An 11,643-nucleotide genomic window follows, 5' to 3' on the forward strand; every position below is an offset into this window, starting at 1 on the left:
CTCTAGGCCATGTGCGGATTCTCCTACACTGAGGGATTCTTCCACTGTCCAGAGAGACAGACCTGGCCTCAGTGGAGTTAAGGGAGGAAAAATAATAAATCCCAAAGAGATGGCGATGCAGAGGGAAGCCATAGGACTGGTCCATATGGCAGGAGATGCAGGGGAAGGGCCATGCAGAACATCTGTCAAGTGCAGCACAGTTACACGTCAGCATCAGTGACTCACAAGTGCTAGGAACAGTCACTTTCTGGCCACCCACCCCAGCCTAGTGGGTGCGGGCTGCTGGGGAGGGGTGGGGGGGAGGCCACTGTACAAAGCAGGGCTAGGCCTTGAGGAGTGAAAACCAGGGAAGCTGAACCATTGTGCCAAAGCTAGCCCCGCGTCCTGGAGTCCTGTCCTTCCCCAGCACAAGTCGCAGCAGAGAGTTCACAGGCCTGAGAAGTGGGGTCCCCGGAGGAGCCTCCTTCACCAGCGCTGCGTTGTGGTGCACCTTGAAAATACAGCTGTTAGTACACACCGACACGCACGTCTCTCCCTGGCTGCTCAGATGGAGGCCCCACTAATCCCTTCCTCACTCCTAGCGTGGGGGGACGGCGATCCCTTTCCTATTACTCGAGTGACTCCCTGCCCGCCTCATTTCCTACCTTCTTGCCTGAATCTTCCTCCCTGATCTGCCCCTGCTGCTCCTTCTCCTGCCCGCTGCATTGTCAGAAACCAGACACACAGAATCGTGACGTTATTTTCGAAAACATGAGATGTATTTCCTTACCCATCTCAAGTCTGTTAGAAATACAAACCCTACCCTGACAGCATTCCCCACAGGTGTTACTCGCGTGAGTATGAAGAGCCAGGTGATGCCTCCGTGAGCTGCTCCGCTTGGGGGAAGATCCCTCCCACATTCCCTGGATCACAAAGGCCATCCTGGCTCCTGGGGCTTTATACCCAAGCCTCAAAAAACCAGCTTCCTCTCCAAACTACCCTTGGAGCGGCTCCTCTGCTATCTGAGAGTGGTCCCGTCTGAGCCGCCAGGACTCCGGCGCCAGTGCGGGGCCCACACCTCAGCGCCTTGCACAGCGTCACCTCCTCTGACCATTATCTGAAATCTGGCTAGGGCAGAGGGCAGGGAAGGGGGGCTGGGCTAGTGCATTCGTTAGCTCTAAAGCAGTCGCAGAGGCTCCCATGGCTGCTGCCCTCCCGTTAATGAGGAGCGCTGTATGACTCATCTCGACTTGGGTCAGGGTCCTGGCTAAAGAAAGCCATGTAAATCATTTTATATAGTTTACTTAATTGAGCTCTGCACAGGGGGTGCCTTCTTAATGGGATTTTGGCACCAATTACCTCATTAGGAGAGAGGAGCTGCTTTTATGACAGGTTTGGGAAATTAAAGGGCCTGAGCGACATCCTTCAGGGCCATTACTTGTCGCAGGGAGCGGCAGTGACGGGGTGCAGCAGCCACGGCTGCAGATTGGGGGCACAAGCCCAGACACGGCGGTTCCAAGAGCGAGGCCAACAAGGGAGCCTGAGAGTAACTGCAGGTGGGCATGTCAGGACTCCCAGCACGGCCTGGGCGAACGCTCTGAAAGGGAAGCTGGACTCCCCATCAGCCCAAGCACCGTGGGTCTGTCTACACTGCAGCGTAGAGCCGTGGGGCGTTCACCCCCCGCTAGCTGGGCAAAGTGCAGGTGCAGGCAGGAATCCATAAAGGAGCAGCGGGGGCGTGTGCAAAGCTCAGGGGGCCTGGGAAGGTCCACAGGTAGGGCCTATGGGCAGAGGGAGACAGCTGGGGGTGAGGGAGGGAAGGGTAGATTAGTCAAGGGGCAGTTTCTGGGTGCGCAGTGAGCCCAGCACTGCCAAGGGCCCTGTGCATTCTAGAGACTTTCTGGTCATTTTCTCTGCTTTTTGCACCCTTCTGAAATAAAATAACCTCTGGGTAGGAAATAGCTTATGGAGTAGCGATGCCCTGTGGCCCCCTCGGGGGCTTGGGGAAAAATTGGGCCGGGAACGGTGCTGTGAAAAACGGGGAACCATAGGCAAGTGTTGCCTGCAGCTGCACGATGATGCGAGGAGACTTGGCCGTATGCTCAGCATTCAGCCAGCGAACGCAGCCAGTGCCCGCGGGGTGAGAGCGGCCGCAGGGCAGGGCGCGCCAACCAACACGCAGCATGCACTCAGCCAATTTAGTTTATTACAGGCAATTCAGCAGGTGCGTAAATAACTCCCCCGGAGCGCTCCTCCCACCCCATCCCCAGGACCTGGCGGCTCCATTTCATCACCCCCGCCTGGACGCTGTGTTCTCAGTGGGCTGAGCTCACAGCCAGGGAAAGCAACTGCAGGTATCCAAGGCTTAATGGGGCAGGCCCCAGAGCAGCAGGGTGAGCAGCAAACCAGCCTTGAATAGGATGAATTAATTGGCTTCGGTTTGGGATGGGATGGGGGCGTGCGAGCTGCATGGCTTTCTCCTTTCTGGAGCAAACCCTGGTGCCTCCTGCGGGCAGAGGGCGCCTCTTGTGAAGGGGAACATGGGAGACAGGGCTGAATTCTGAGACACCAGGCTGTGTTGTGAAACCTGCATGATCCAGACTCATTCCTGAGGGCCCCCCTGTGCCCCAGTGGAGAGCGAGGGGGTGATGGGGAGATTTACTCACCACTGGAATGCCTCCTTGGGGATTAGCTCTGTCAGTCTGGCGCCCCTTCCTAGGGGTGCTCCGTCTGTCTCTCTCTCTTGAGACTCAATGGCTCCCTCTTCATGCCATGGCCCTCCAGCCAGGTCACTGTAGTTTACCCTTTCTGGGGGCGCTATCAAAGTCTTCCACCCCGGCCCAGACAGTTCTTAAATCTCCTGCCCTGTCTGAGCCACGCCCCAAGTGACTAGAATGAACAGTGCCGGACAGGCTTCGAGGTCACTGTCCAGATTCTGCCCCTCATTCCGTGGCGGGCAGGGGAACCCAGGCCCGCCCTCTACACCGGGGTCCAGTCCTGGGCTCTATCTCCAGCAGCCAAGGTCTGCACTACCATGAACCTTCCTATCCCTCCCCTGGACTACGACCTGCCTTGCCTATGCCCGGGTCGCATTCCCCACCCTTCTAGCCATACCCTTATCTCCTGGGTCCGCTAGACAAACCCTCCCTCCTGGCGCCGACCCCTCTCTCCCTTGTCCCCGGGCAAGGGATGGCAGCGCTCCCCCTGCAGCCAGCTCCCTGGCTTTGTAGAAGCCCCTCCTGCTCCTGCACAGGTGAGGTGCCTAAATTAGGGCTCTGTTCTCAGCCTAAATGTCCCCAGGTTTGCAGTTTAATAGGGTAATTGGCCCCTTGGGCCTACGTAAACCCCTTCGGGGTGCGTGTGGGCAGCACAGTCCATCACGGCGGGCTTGGTATTGGCTTGAGGGGAGAGCTGATGGAGCTTTCTCCGTGTGGGCCCACTGACTGTTCCTCCCATACGTGTGGGAAGTGGGGGCACAGAGGGGATGGGCCCTGTTCCAACACTGAAGCCTGGCTACACCGTTCCTCCACTGCCCACTGCGGATCCTCCGTGCCTGCTCCTGCTGATCCCCCAGCAGCCCGCCCAGTCATCGGGCCGGGCACTGGGCAGAGCATGGTGAGAACGGTCATTAAAACATGGCACGAGAGGCCCCTGCAGCCTGGTCGCTGTGAGCTGTCCAGGCTGAGAGCCAGCTCTGAGGAGCTGGGGGAGCACGCCGGCACTGCGGGTTTGTCTGAGCGCGGCCCCTCACTGGCTTTACCAAGAGCGCAGCCATTCGCTTCCATAAAGAGCAGGTGAGTTCTCATTGTCCGTTATTCTGAGCTGTGCATCATCATCTCTCACAGGACTGGCCCCGTGTCAGCAAATAGAGACACAAGGTGGGGGAGGTAATATCTGTTACTGGGCCAACTTCAGGTCCCGACTGAAGAGGAGCTCGGTGTGGCTCGAAAGCTTGTCTCTCAGAAGTTGGTCTAATAAAAGCTATTACCTTCCTTACATTGCCTCTCTAATACCCTGGGGCCGACGTGGCTACAACACTGCAAACAATATGTACGAGGAGTCGCATTAAGGCTACATAGCGTAAAAACCCCATATGGGAAAAAACCCTTGAGGAACAGAAATTACTGTACATCCCATTCCATCACCATAGGTAGTGTGTCTAGTGGTTAAAGCAGGGGACTGGGAGCAAGGACTCCAGTTGGAGGATGGGGGGGAAGAGGGTCTGTATCGAGTGGTGCTAGCAGTAATTCAAGAGTCCTAAGTTTTAACCTGAACTCTACCACTGATTTATGTGTGGCCATGGGCAAGTCACTTAACCACCTTTGCCTCAGTTTACCCATTTGCAAATGGCATATTATTATTTTTGTATGTATTATTGCAGGAGCCCTAGTTCCAGACCTGGACCCCACTGTGTTAGGTGCTGTACAAACACAGAATAAAGAGACAGGTTTCTGCCTAAAAAGAACTGCTTCTTTTCCTCACAGGCATGTTCTGACTATTCATAGAGAGCCCTGAGCTACTTCAATGAAAGGTGCAAATTGTGACTACCAAGTTTTATACTGAATAATTCACTCATTACTTGTAAAAATGCAAAAAGAATTTTTTTTTTTAAAAAAAAGCATCTTAAACAGATGTTTAAACCCCCCGTTGAACTGAATATTTAAAAAGTAAAAGCTTGACTTCTCTGCTGAGGCCTGGCCTGCCAGAGCCCAGCCTGGAGTTTTATAGCCAATTTATAACACCCTGACAATAGCGGTGGATAACAGAAATGCTGCCATAACCTGAAGCCGAAAGAGCAACTCACAGTATTCTTGCATTTTCACTGCTCCCCCAGCCCCTGTGAGTCTCCCAGTAAAGAACCCATACGGCTGGCTCAGCGTCCCCGGGAAATGGCAGGGGCCGAGGAGAGGTGAAAGAGGTTTGCACATATCGTATTACCTGCCCCCACACGCTCCCTAGGCTGTCATGGCCCCAGCGCATCCAGTGGTGTTTGCTGTCACAGACAGCCTGATAATGAGAGGAGGTCTGGTCACAGGGAAACCCCTATGTTCCAAATTGGCCGTCCTCCTCCACACGCCAAAAAAGAGGCAGAACTGTTCAGTTGGTTGTAAAAATTAATGAGTTCAGATACAGACTTGCTTTATTCCGGTCCAGCTGCGTAACCACGGCGATGCTGTCCGGCACACTAGACAGTGACATCAGCTCCACACCCCTGTACAATGCGACTCTGTTTGATCTCAGAAACAAGATCAGACTCCTGGGCTTTTGCACATCCTGCTTCCTACATATGTAAAATCATTTTGTTACCAGCCAGGAGAGTTCATGTGAACCCGTCTCGCTGTGCAGCTGAAGCAAACAGAACATGCCCCCGTCGGCACTTCTTTTACCAGATGGAGGTCTGGGGAGAGAATTCTGAGCTGCTACTTTGGCACAGACGGCGAACTCTTCAGGGCAGGAAGGAACTAGGTCTTCCTATGCATTTGTACAGCACCTAGTGCAATCGGGCCCTCAGCATGATGACTGGGGCCTCTGGGCACTACGGGAATATTAATGTTAAATAAGAATCATTGGTATTTCTTCATGCTTTATCCTCTGCTGCCCCTGGTGCTAACTGCTACAATGCCATGCCAGTCTCCCTTCAGATCCCTCTTTAGAGCTTCCCTCCGCTGGGAGGCCCACGAAACAGGAGCTAATAGCCGGTGTCTGGTGTGCGGCGACGGTTGCCGCAGATGCTGATCTGTTCACACGTGAGCAGCCCCACAGCCAGTGGGATAAAGTGGAGCCCGCTAAGTCTTGGCAGAATCGGGGCCTCAGCTCATAGGTCAGGGACGGTCATTCCATGCTCATAGAGTACCGAGCTCACCAGGGCCATGAGGATCTACACAACAGCAATAGCAATAATTACAGTTAATTAGCCCCAGTGACTGGCACGTTGCCAGCAGCCCAGCAGACTGTAATGTTTTTGTTTATGCCCAGGACACACCGTGGCCCCTGCTCATGTCTCTGTTGGTCTCCCAGAGGGAGCCCGGAAGGGTCAGAAAAAATTTAACCTCCCACCTCCAATAAATAACACACATATTTCAGTTCAAGTTTCCTCCATAGAGACTTCAGCAAGGGGAGTGGGTGAGGAATTACGGCCACACAGGTGCTGGGCTGAGAACACCAGCTCATTTCCCATAGGACACCTACAGCTGTCACATGATAACTGCTGGTTACTCTTCAACTGCAGCTGGATTTAAAGCAGCAATGTGGAGGGAAAAAGCTCCCCCCATCCCATCCCCAATCCCTTGAGTCATCCCAGCTCACTTGAGCCGTTATTTAGAATATATCACAGTGCTGACCAGGAGCATCATCCCTTTGAGTCCCTTCTCTCAGACTCCATTCTCACCTTTTTTGATTAACCTCCTACAATGCAGGTTTATTGATTTTTTTTTATGTATGTATAGAAGTGTTGTTTACTACTTATCATAACACAGGAACTAGGGGTCACCAAATGAAATTAATAGGCAGCAGGTTTAAAACAAATAAAAGGAAGTATTTCTTCACACAACACACAGTCAACCTGTGGAACTCCGTGCCAGAGGATATGGTGAAGGCCAAGACCATAATAGGGTTGAAAAAGAACTAGATAAATTAATGGAGGATGGGCAGGATGGGCAGGGTTGGTGTCTCTAGCCCCTGTTTGCCAGAAGCTGGGACATGAGCGACAGGGGATGGATCACTTGATGATTACCTGTTCTGTTCATTCCCTCTGGGTCACCTGGCACAGGCCACTGTCGGAAGACAGGATACTGGGGCGAGATGGATCCTTGATCTGACCCAGTAGGGCCATTCTTATGTTCTTATGTTTAAAGTTTAACTAACCCCCCCACCATCTAACTGTGCTGTCCCCACTACACCATTCACCCCTCTTCTTCTACCATAGTATTCAGGCTCAGAACCTGACAAACTGCAGGCGCTGCCATGTGAAACAATCTCAAAGTTCTGCAGCCATGCTATGTCTGTAAAGAAAGGAAACGGTACCTTGGCTGCTTTGTTCCAAACACTACAAAGCTGTGTGGGCACAGGGGCTGCCCTCATCCATTCCAGATTTCCAGGCCTTTTACATAGACCCCATGTGGGGCTCTTTCTTCTTTCCAAGGCACCCAACAGGAGTCTTAGTTACAAACCTAAAAGATGGATCCAAATATCTCCAGCAATTTGGGACATTAGACATTCAGATCCAGAACCAAATTGTGCAGTGCGAGCCCGTGTCTATGTGAATGGCAAGCCCAAGGAATTCTCACTCCTACAGGGTTTGTTACTGTTATGAAAACCAGCCCAAGTCAGTCGGGAGCTTTTCTGAGGTGCCACAGAGCTCCCATGGGAATGTCATTGATGAACCTGCCAGGACGCATTGGTTCTCAATGAATTATTGTGAGACTTTGGGTGGTGTTGGAAATTGACCTGCAGGACAGTGACATGTGAACGTGCCTGAACCAAAACTGAATAAATGGTGCTGTTGGGCCCTGTCTCCGGAAACTAGTTGAGTTCAGTGCAATGCTGAAAACATGCTCTGGCTCAGAGTTCGGGGCAGTCTCCTGTGGGAAGTCCCTTCAAGACACACTCTGGCTGGATCCTATGGTACATCTTTAATGGGCTGTCTCATCCCCCTCAACTGCACAGACCCACACTGCAGCGGAATGCAATTTCAGACACAAACTTTGCATCTTGAGCTCCTTCATTTGGACTGGATGGGGCATCCATTGCACACATAGGTGAGCACATTCTCACGGTAATCAGTGGGACTGTTACCCGCACAAAATTCTCTGTCACTTGCACACTCTAGGGCACGCACCTCTACCTAGTTCCTAGAGCTCAAGGTGTAACCCTCTTAATTTAGACACTCTAACTTTACCTGGAGCCTGGAGGAGTAGAGCCCGGAGCCAACGGAGGGGTAAACCCCCATTCTTTCTGGACTCAGAGCAAACACCCATTCCCTCTGGACTCAGGTCTTAATCTTTTGAGGGTTTACAAGGTCTTTTACCAGTGAAAGAGCCTTACACAGTAATATCCTTAATATCCGTTTATTAACAATCACCAGAACAGAATGCACAGGTTACACATACAATGCTCACCACTCCCAATAAGGCAGATGAACTTTTCTTGATGGCCAGTCAGAATCAGGTCCATCTGGGGGACTCCAGGTTCTGCACAGTGTCATTGGCAGAGTGTTGAGGTCTGGCAGCTCTGATCTTGGGGCTGTGTCCTGGAGTTGGTTCCAAAGAACTTCCTTAAATTTGGACCCCAATTTATAAAGTGAAACTTGAGTCTTGCTTAGCGGTACTTTAACCAATCATTTTACTAAAATATTACTAACCAGTCCTAACATTGCAACAAAATTCTCTAACCAATCATACCCCACCACCTTAATTAATTTACACCCAGCAAAATTAATGATGTAACAGACAGAAACAATTGAGGAACCAGGGATCATACAGACAAACAATAGAGAAGTGAGGACCATAAAGATAAAACATTAAAGAAATGAGGATTTCACAATCACAACTATTGATAAGTGATTTCTTGTCAGACAGATGCTATCAAACTAAGTTTTCTTTAACCATCTTAAGATCTGTTTACTTATCTGGTGATGGCAGGTGCTATTAGGACGGGGTCTCCTTCTTGGCAGCCTGATATGAGATTTTAATGTAATTTAGATGGACTGTGAGGATGTGACTTCCTGCTTCTTGGTTTATGGCTGGTGCTCTCCTAATCTGGCTGCAGACAAAGGCCGTAGGCCTTACCATATGGCTACAGGAAAAGGCCTCATCCTTACAGGACTCCTTGTACAGGTAAATGCTTACCTCTGGGAGTGACAGTTGTATGATTGGAAAGTGAGAGGAAAGTGATCAGGAACAGCCAGCATGGATTCACCAAGGGAAGGTCATGCCTGACTAATCTAATCGCCTTTTATGATGAGATTACTGGTTCTGTGGATGAAGGGAAAGCAGTGGATGTATTGTTTCTTGACTTTAGCAAAGCTTTTGACACGGTCTCCCACAGTATTCTTGTCAGCAAGTTAAGGAAGTATGGGCTGGATGAATGCACTACAAGGTGGGTAGAAAGCTGGCTAGATTGTCGGGCTCAACGGGTAGTGATCAATGGCTCCATATCTAGTTGGCAGCCGGTATCAAGTGGAGTACCCCAAGGGTCGGTCCTGGGGCCGGTTTTGTTCAATATCTTCATAAATGATCTGGAGGATGGTGTGGATTGCACTCTCAGCAAATTTGCGGATGATACTAAACTGGGAGGAGTGGTAGATACGCTGGAGGGGAGGGATAGGATACAGAAAGACCTAGACAAATTGGAGGATTGGGCCAAAAGAATCATAGAATCATAGAATATAAGGGTTGGAAGGGACCCCAGAAGGTCATCTAGTCCAACCCCCTGCTCGAAGCAGGACCAATTCCCAGTTAAATCATCAAATCATCACCAGAAATCTGATGAGGTTCAATAAGGATAAGTTCAGGGTCCTGCACTTAGGACGGAAGGACCCAATGCACAGCTACAGACTAGGGACCGAATGGCTAGGCAGCAGTTCTGCGGAAAAGGACCTAGGGGTTACAGTGGACGAGAAGCTGGATATGAGTCAGCAGTGTGCCCTTGTTGCCAAGAAGGCCAATGGCATTTTGGGATGTATAAGTAGGGGCATAGCGAGCAGATCGAGGGACGTGATCGTTCCCCTCTATTCGATATTGGTGAGGCCTCATCTGGAGTACTGTGTCCAGTTTTGGGCCCCACACTTCAAGAAGGATGTGGATAAATTGGAGAGAGTCCAGCGAAGGGCAACAAAAATGATTAGGGGACTGGAACACATGAGTTATGAGGAGAGGCTGAGGGAGCTGGGATTGTTTAGCCTGCAGAAGAGAAGAATGAGGGGGGATTTGATAGCTGCTTTCAACTACCTGAAAGGGGGTTCCAAAGAGGATGGCTCTAGACTGTTCTCAATGGTAGCAGATGACAGAACGAGGAGTAATGGTCTCAAGTTGCAGTGGGGGAGGTTTAGATTGGATATTAGGAAAAACTTTTTCACTAAGAGGGTGGTGAAACACTGGAATGCGTTACCTAGGGAGGTGGTAGAATCTCCTTCCTTAGAGGTTTTTAAGGTCAGGCTTGACAAAGCCCTGGCTGGGATGATTTAACTGGGAATTGGTCCTGCTTTGAGCAGGGGGTTGGACTAGATGACCTTCTGGGGTCCCTTCCAACCCTGATATTCTATGATTCTATGATTCTGGGCCTATCTGTAGCGCTCCCAGGACTAGAGGCAGAAATGTACCAGACAGTTTTATTCTGTTCTAAAGTACTTATTTAACCCATAGCTGCTAGGAGAATTACCCATAATGTTGCCCATAGAAATGACTATGACACTCTGTTGCTTGCTGTCAGCTCTGTTCATAGATTCATTATGGGTAGGGGACCACTTACAGAAACGGCAAATGTTTCCGTGCTGCAGGCCGCTCTGACTTCTCTAAAATCTGTTTTCTTTTGAAGCAAATTTTGACTTGGGTTTTGTGTTTTCTTAAAAAAAAAAAAACAAACCTCCAAAGTAACCACCCTCCAGACATTTGACTGTGAACAAGGCAAGCTGCCTTCCATTTTGAATGGATTTTCCGTTTGTTGGTTAGTAATGACCACAGCATTCCATTCTCTGGATTACTTTGAGAACAGGGATTTAAGGCCTAGCAAAGAAAACAGCCTCCCACGTCACAATTTTCCAATCCTGCCAAGTTTACAGCTAGCACACAAGGCGATCTTACCATCCATCATTTTGTGTCAGATCGGCCACCGGACCTGCAGCACCAATAATCCAAATCAGCATATCTGAGGAGAGCCCTTCGCTGCTCCGCCCTCACTTGTTTGAAAACCTCGCCTGAATAAACAAAATCTGAAAGGGCCAAGGCTGCCCAAAAGGAAACTGTAAATGATCCCATCTGTGAGTCTTGGCTAATATCTCCTCAGACGGAGAGACAAGGAGATTACAGGAAGAAGAGTCTCTCTTCACTCAGGAGGAAATACTACTGCATTCTAGCATCCACGCTGCTCCACCTTCCATTCCTCCAGCGCCGAGCTTTCTTCAAGGAAGGTTCATTACGGGGGAACTGCAACATGAGCCTTCAAAGAGAGGGACACCGTCTGAAAGGAGAAAAAACAACAACAACAAAAAATGACGCCAAACCAAACTGAACAAATTCAAGCTGAGGATACAAACATGGAGGCATCCAAAATTAGAGGCTAGTTTTGAAATTTTGGCTTAAAGGGAGTTGGCCAACTTGACAGTCAGGAATAGCAGCACTCAGGCCTCCAGACTCACCTTCCCCCACCCTTGCCCATTTCTAGAACAGCCCCTCCCTGGTGGTTCTGAGATGTGCATTGATCATCCCTCGCAGTGACATTTCAGAGCCAGAGCTGCCGTCGCACTTCCACCTTCCAGTTGCGGTGGCAAGAAATCTTGGCGCACGGTGACAGAGATGCTCTGGTGCTAATTACAGCTGTGCCAGACGTCAGAAGCAGTGGAAATTGTGAGCGCGCTTGTTCCTGTTAGATTTCCAGTTACATTCTACAGACATCAAAACTGGGGCTAATTAGTCATAGCACTTCAAAGAGCTTTAATGGCCTCAGGAT

At 50.4% G+C, this 11,643-nt stretch overlaps 1 long non-coding RNA gene across 1 annotated transcript; it reads right to left on the bottom strand.

Annotated features, from left to right (window-relative positions):
- Positions 1 to 8,031: 8,031 nt before the first annotated feature.
- On the bottom strand, positions 8,032 to 11,148 carry LOC125643202 (uncharacterized). Its single transcript, XR_007358624.2, has 2 exons — positions 10,779 to 11,148; positions 8,032 to 8,251 (listed from the first exon to the last, which is right to left on the bottom strand). It is a non-coding gene; the product is annotated as an uncharacterized LOC125643202 (long non-coding RNA).
- Positions 11,149 to 11,643: the final 495 nt, after the last annotated feature.

The sequence above is a fragment of the Caretta caretta genome, chromosome 9, assembly GCF_965140235.1.
Source record: "Caretta caretta isolate rCarCar2 chromosome 9, rCarCar1.hap1, whole genome shotgun sequence".
Lineage (NCBI taxonomy): Eukaryota > Metazoa > Chordata > Testudines > Cheloniidae > Caretta > Caretta caretta.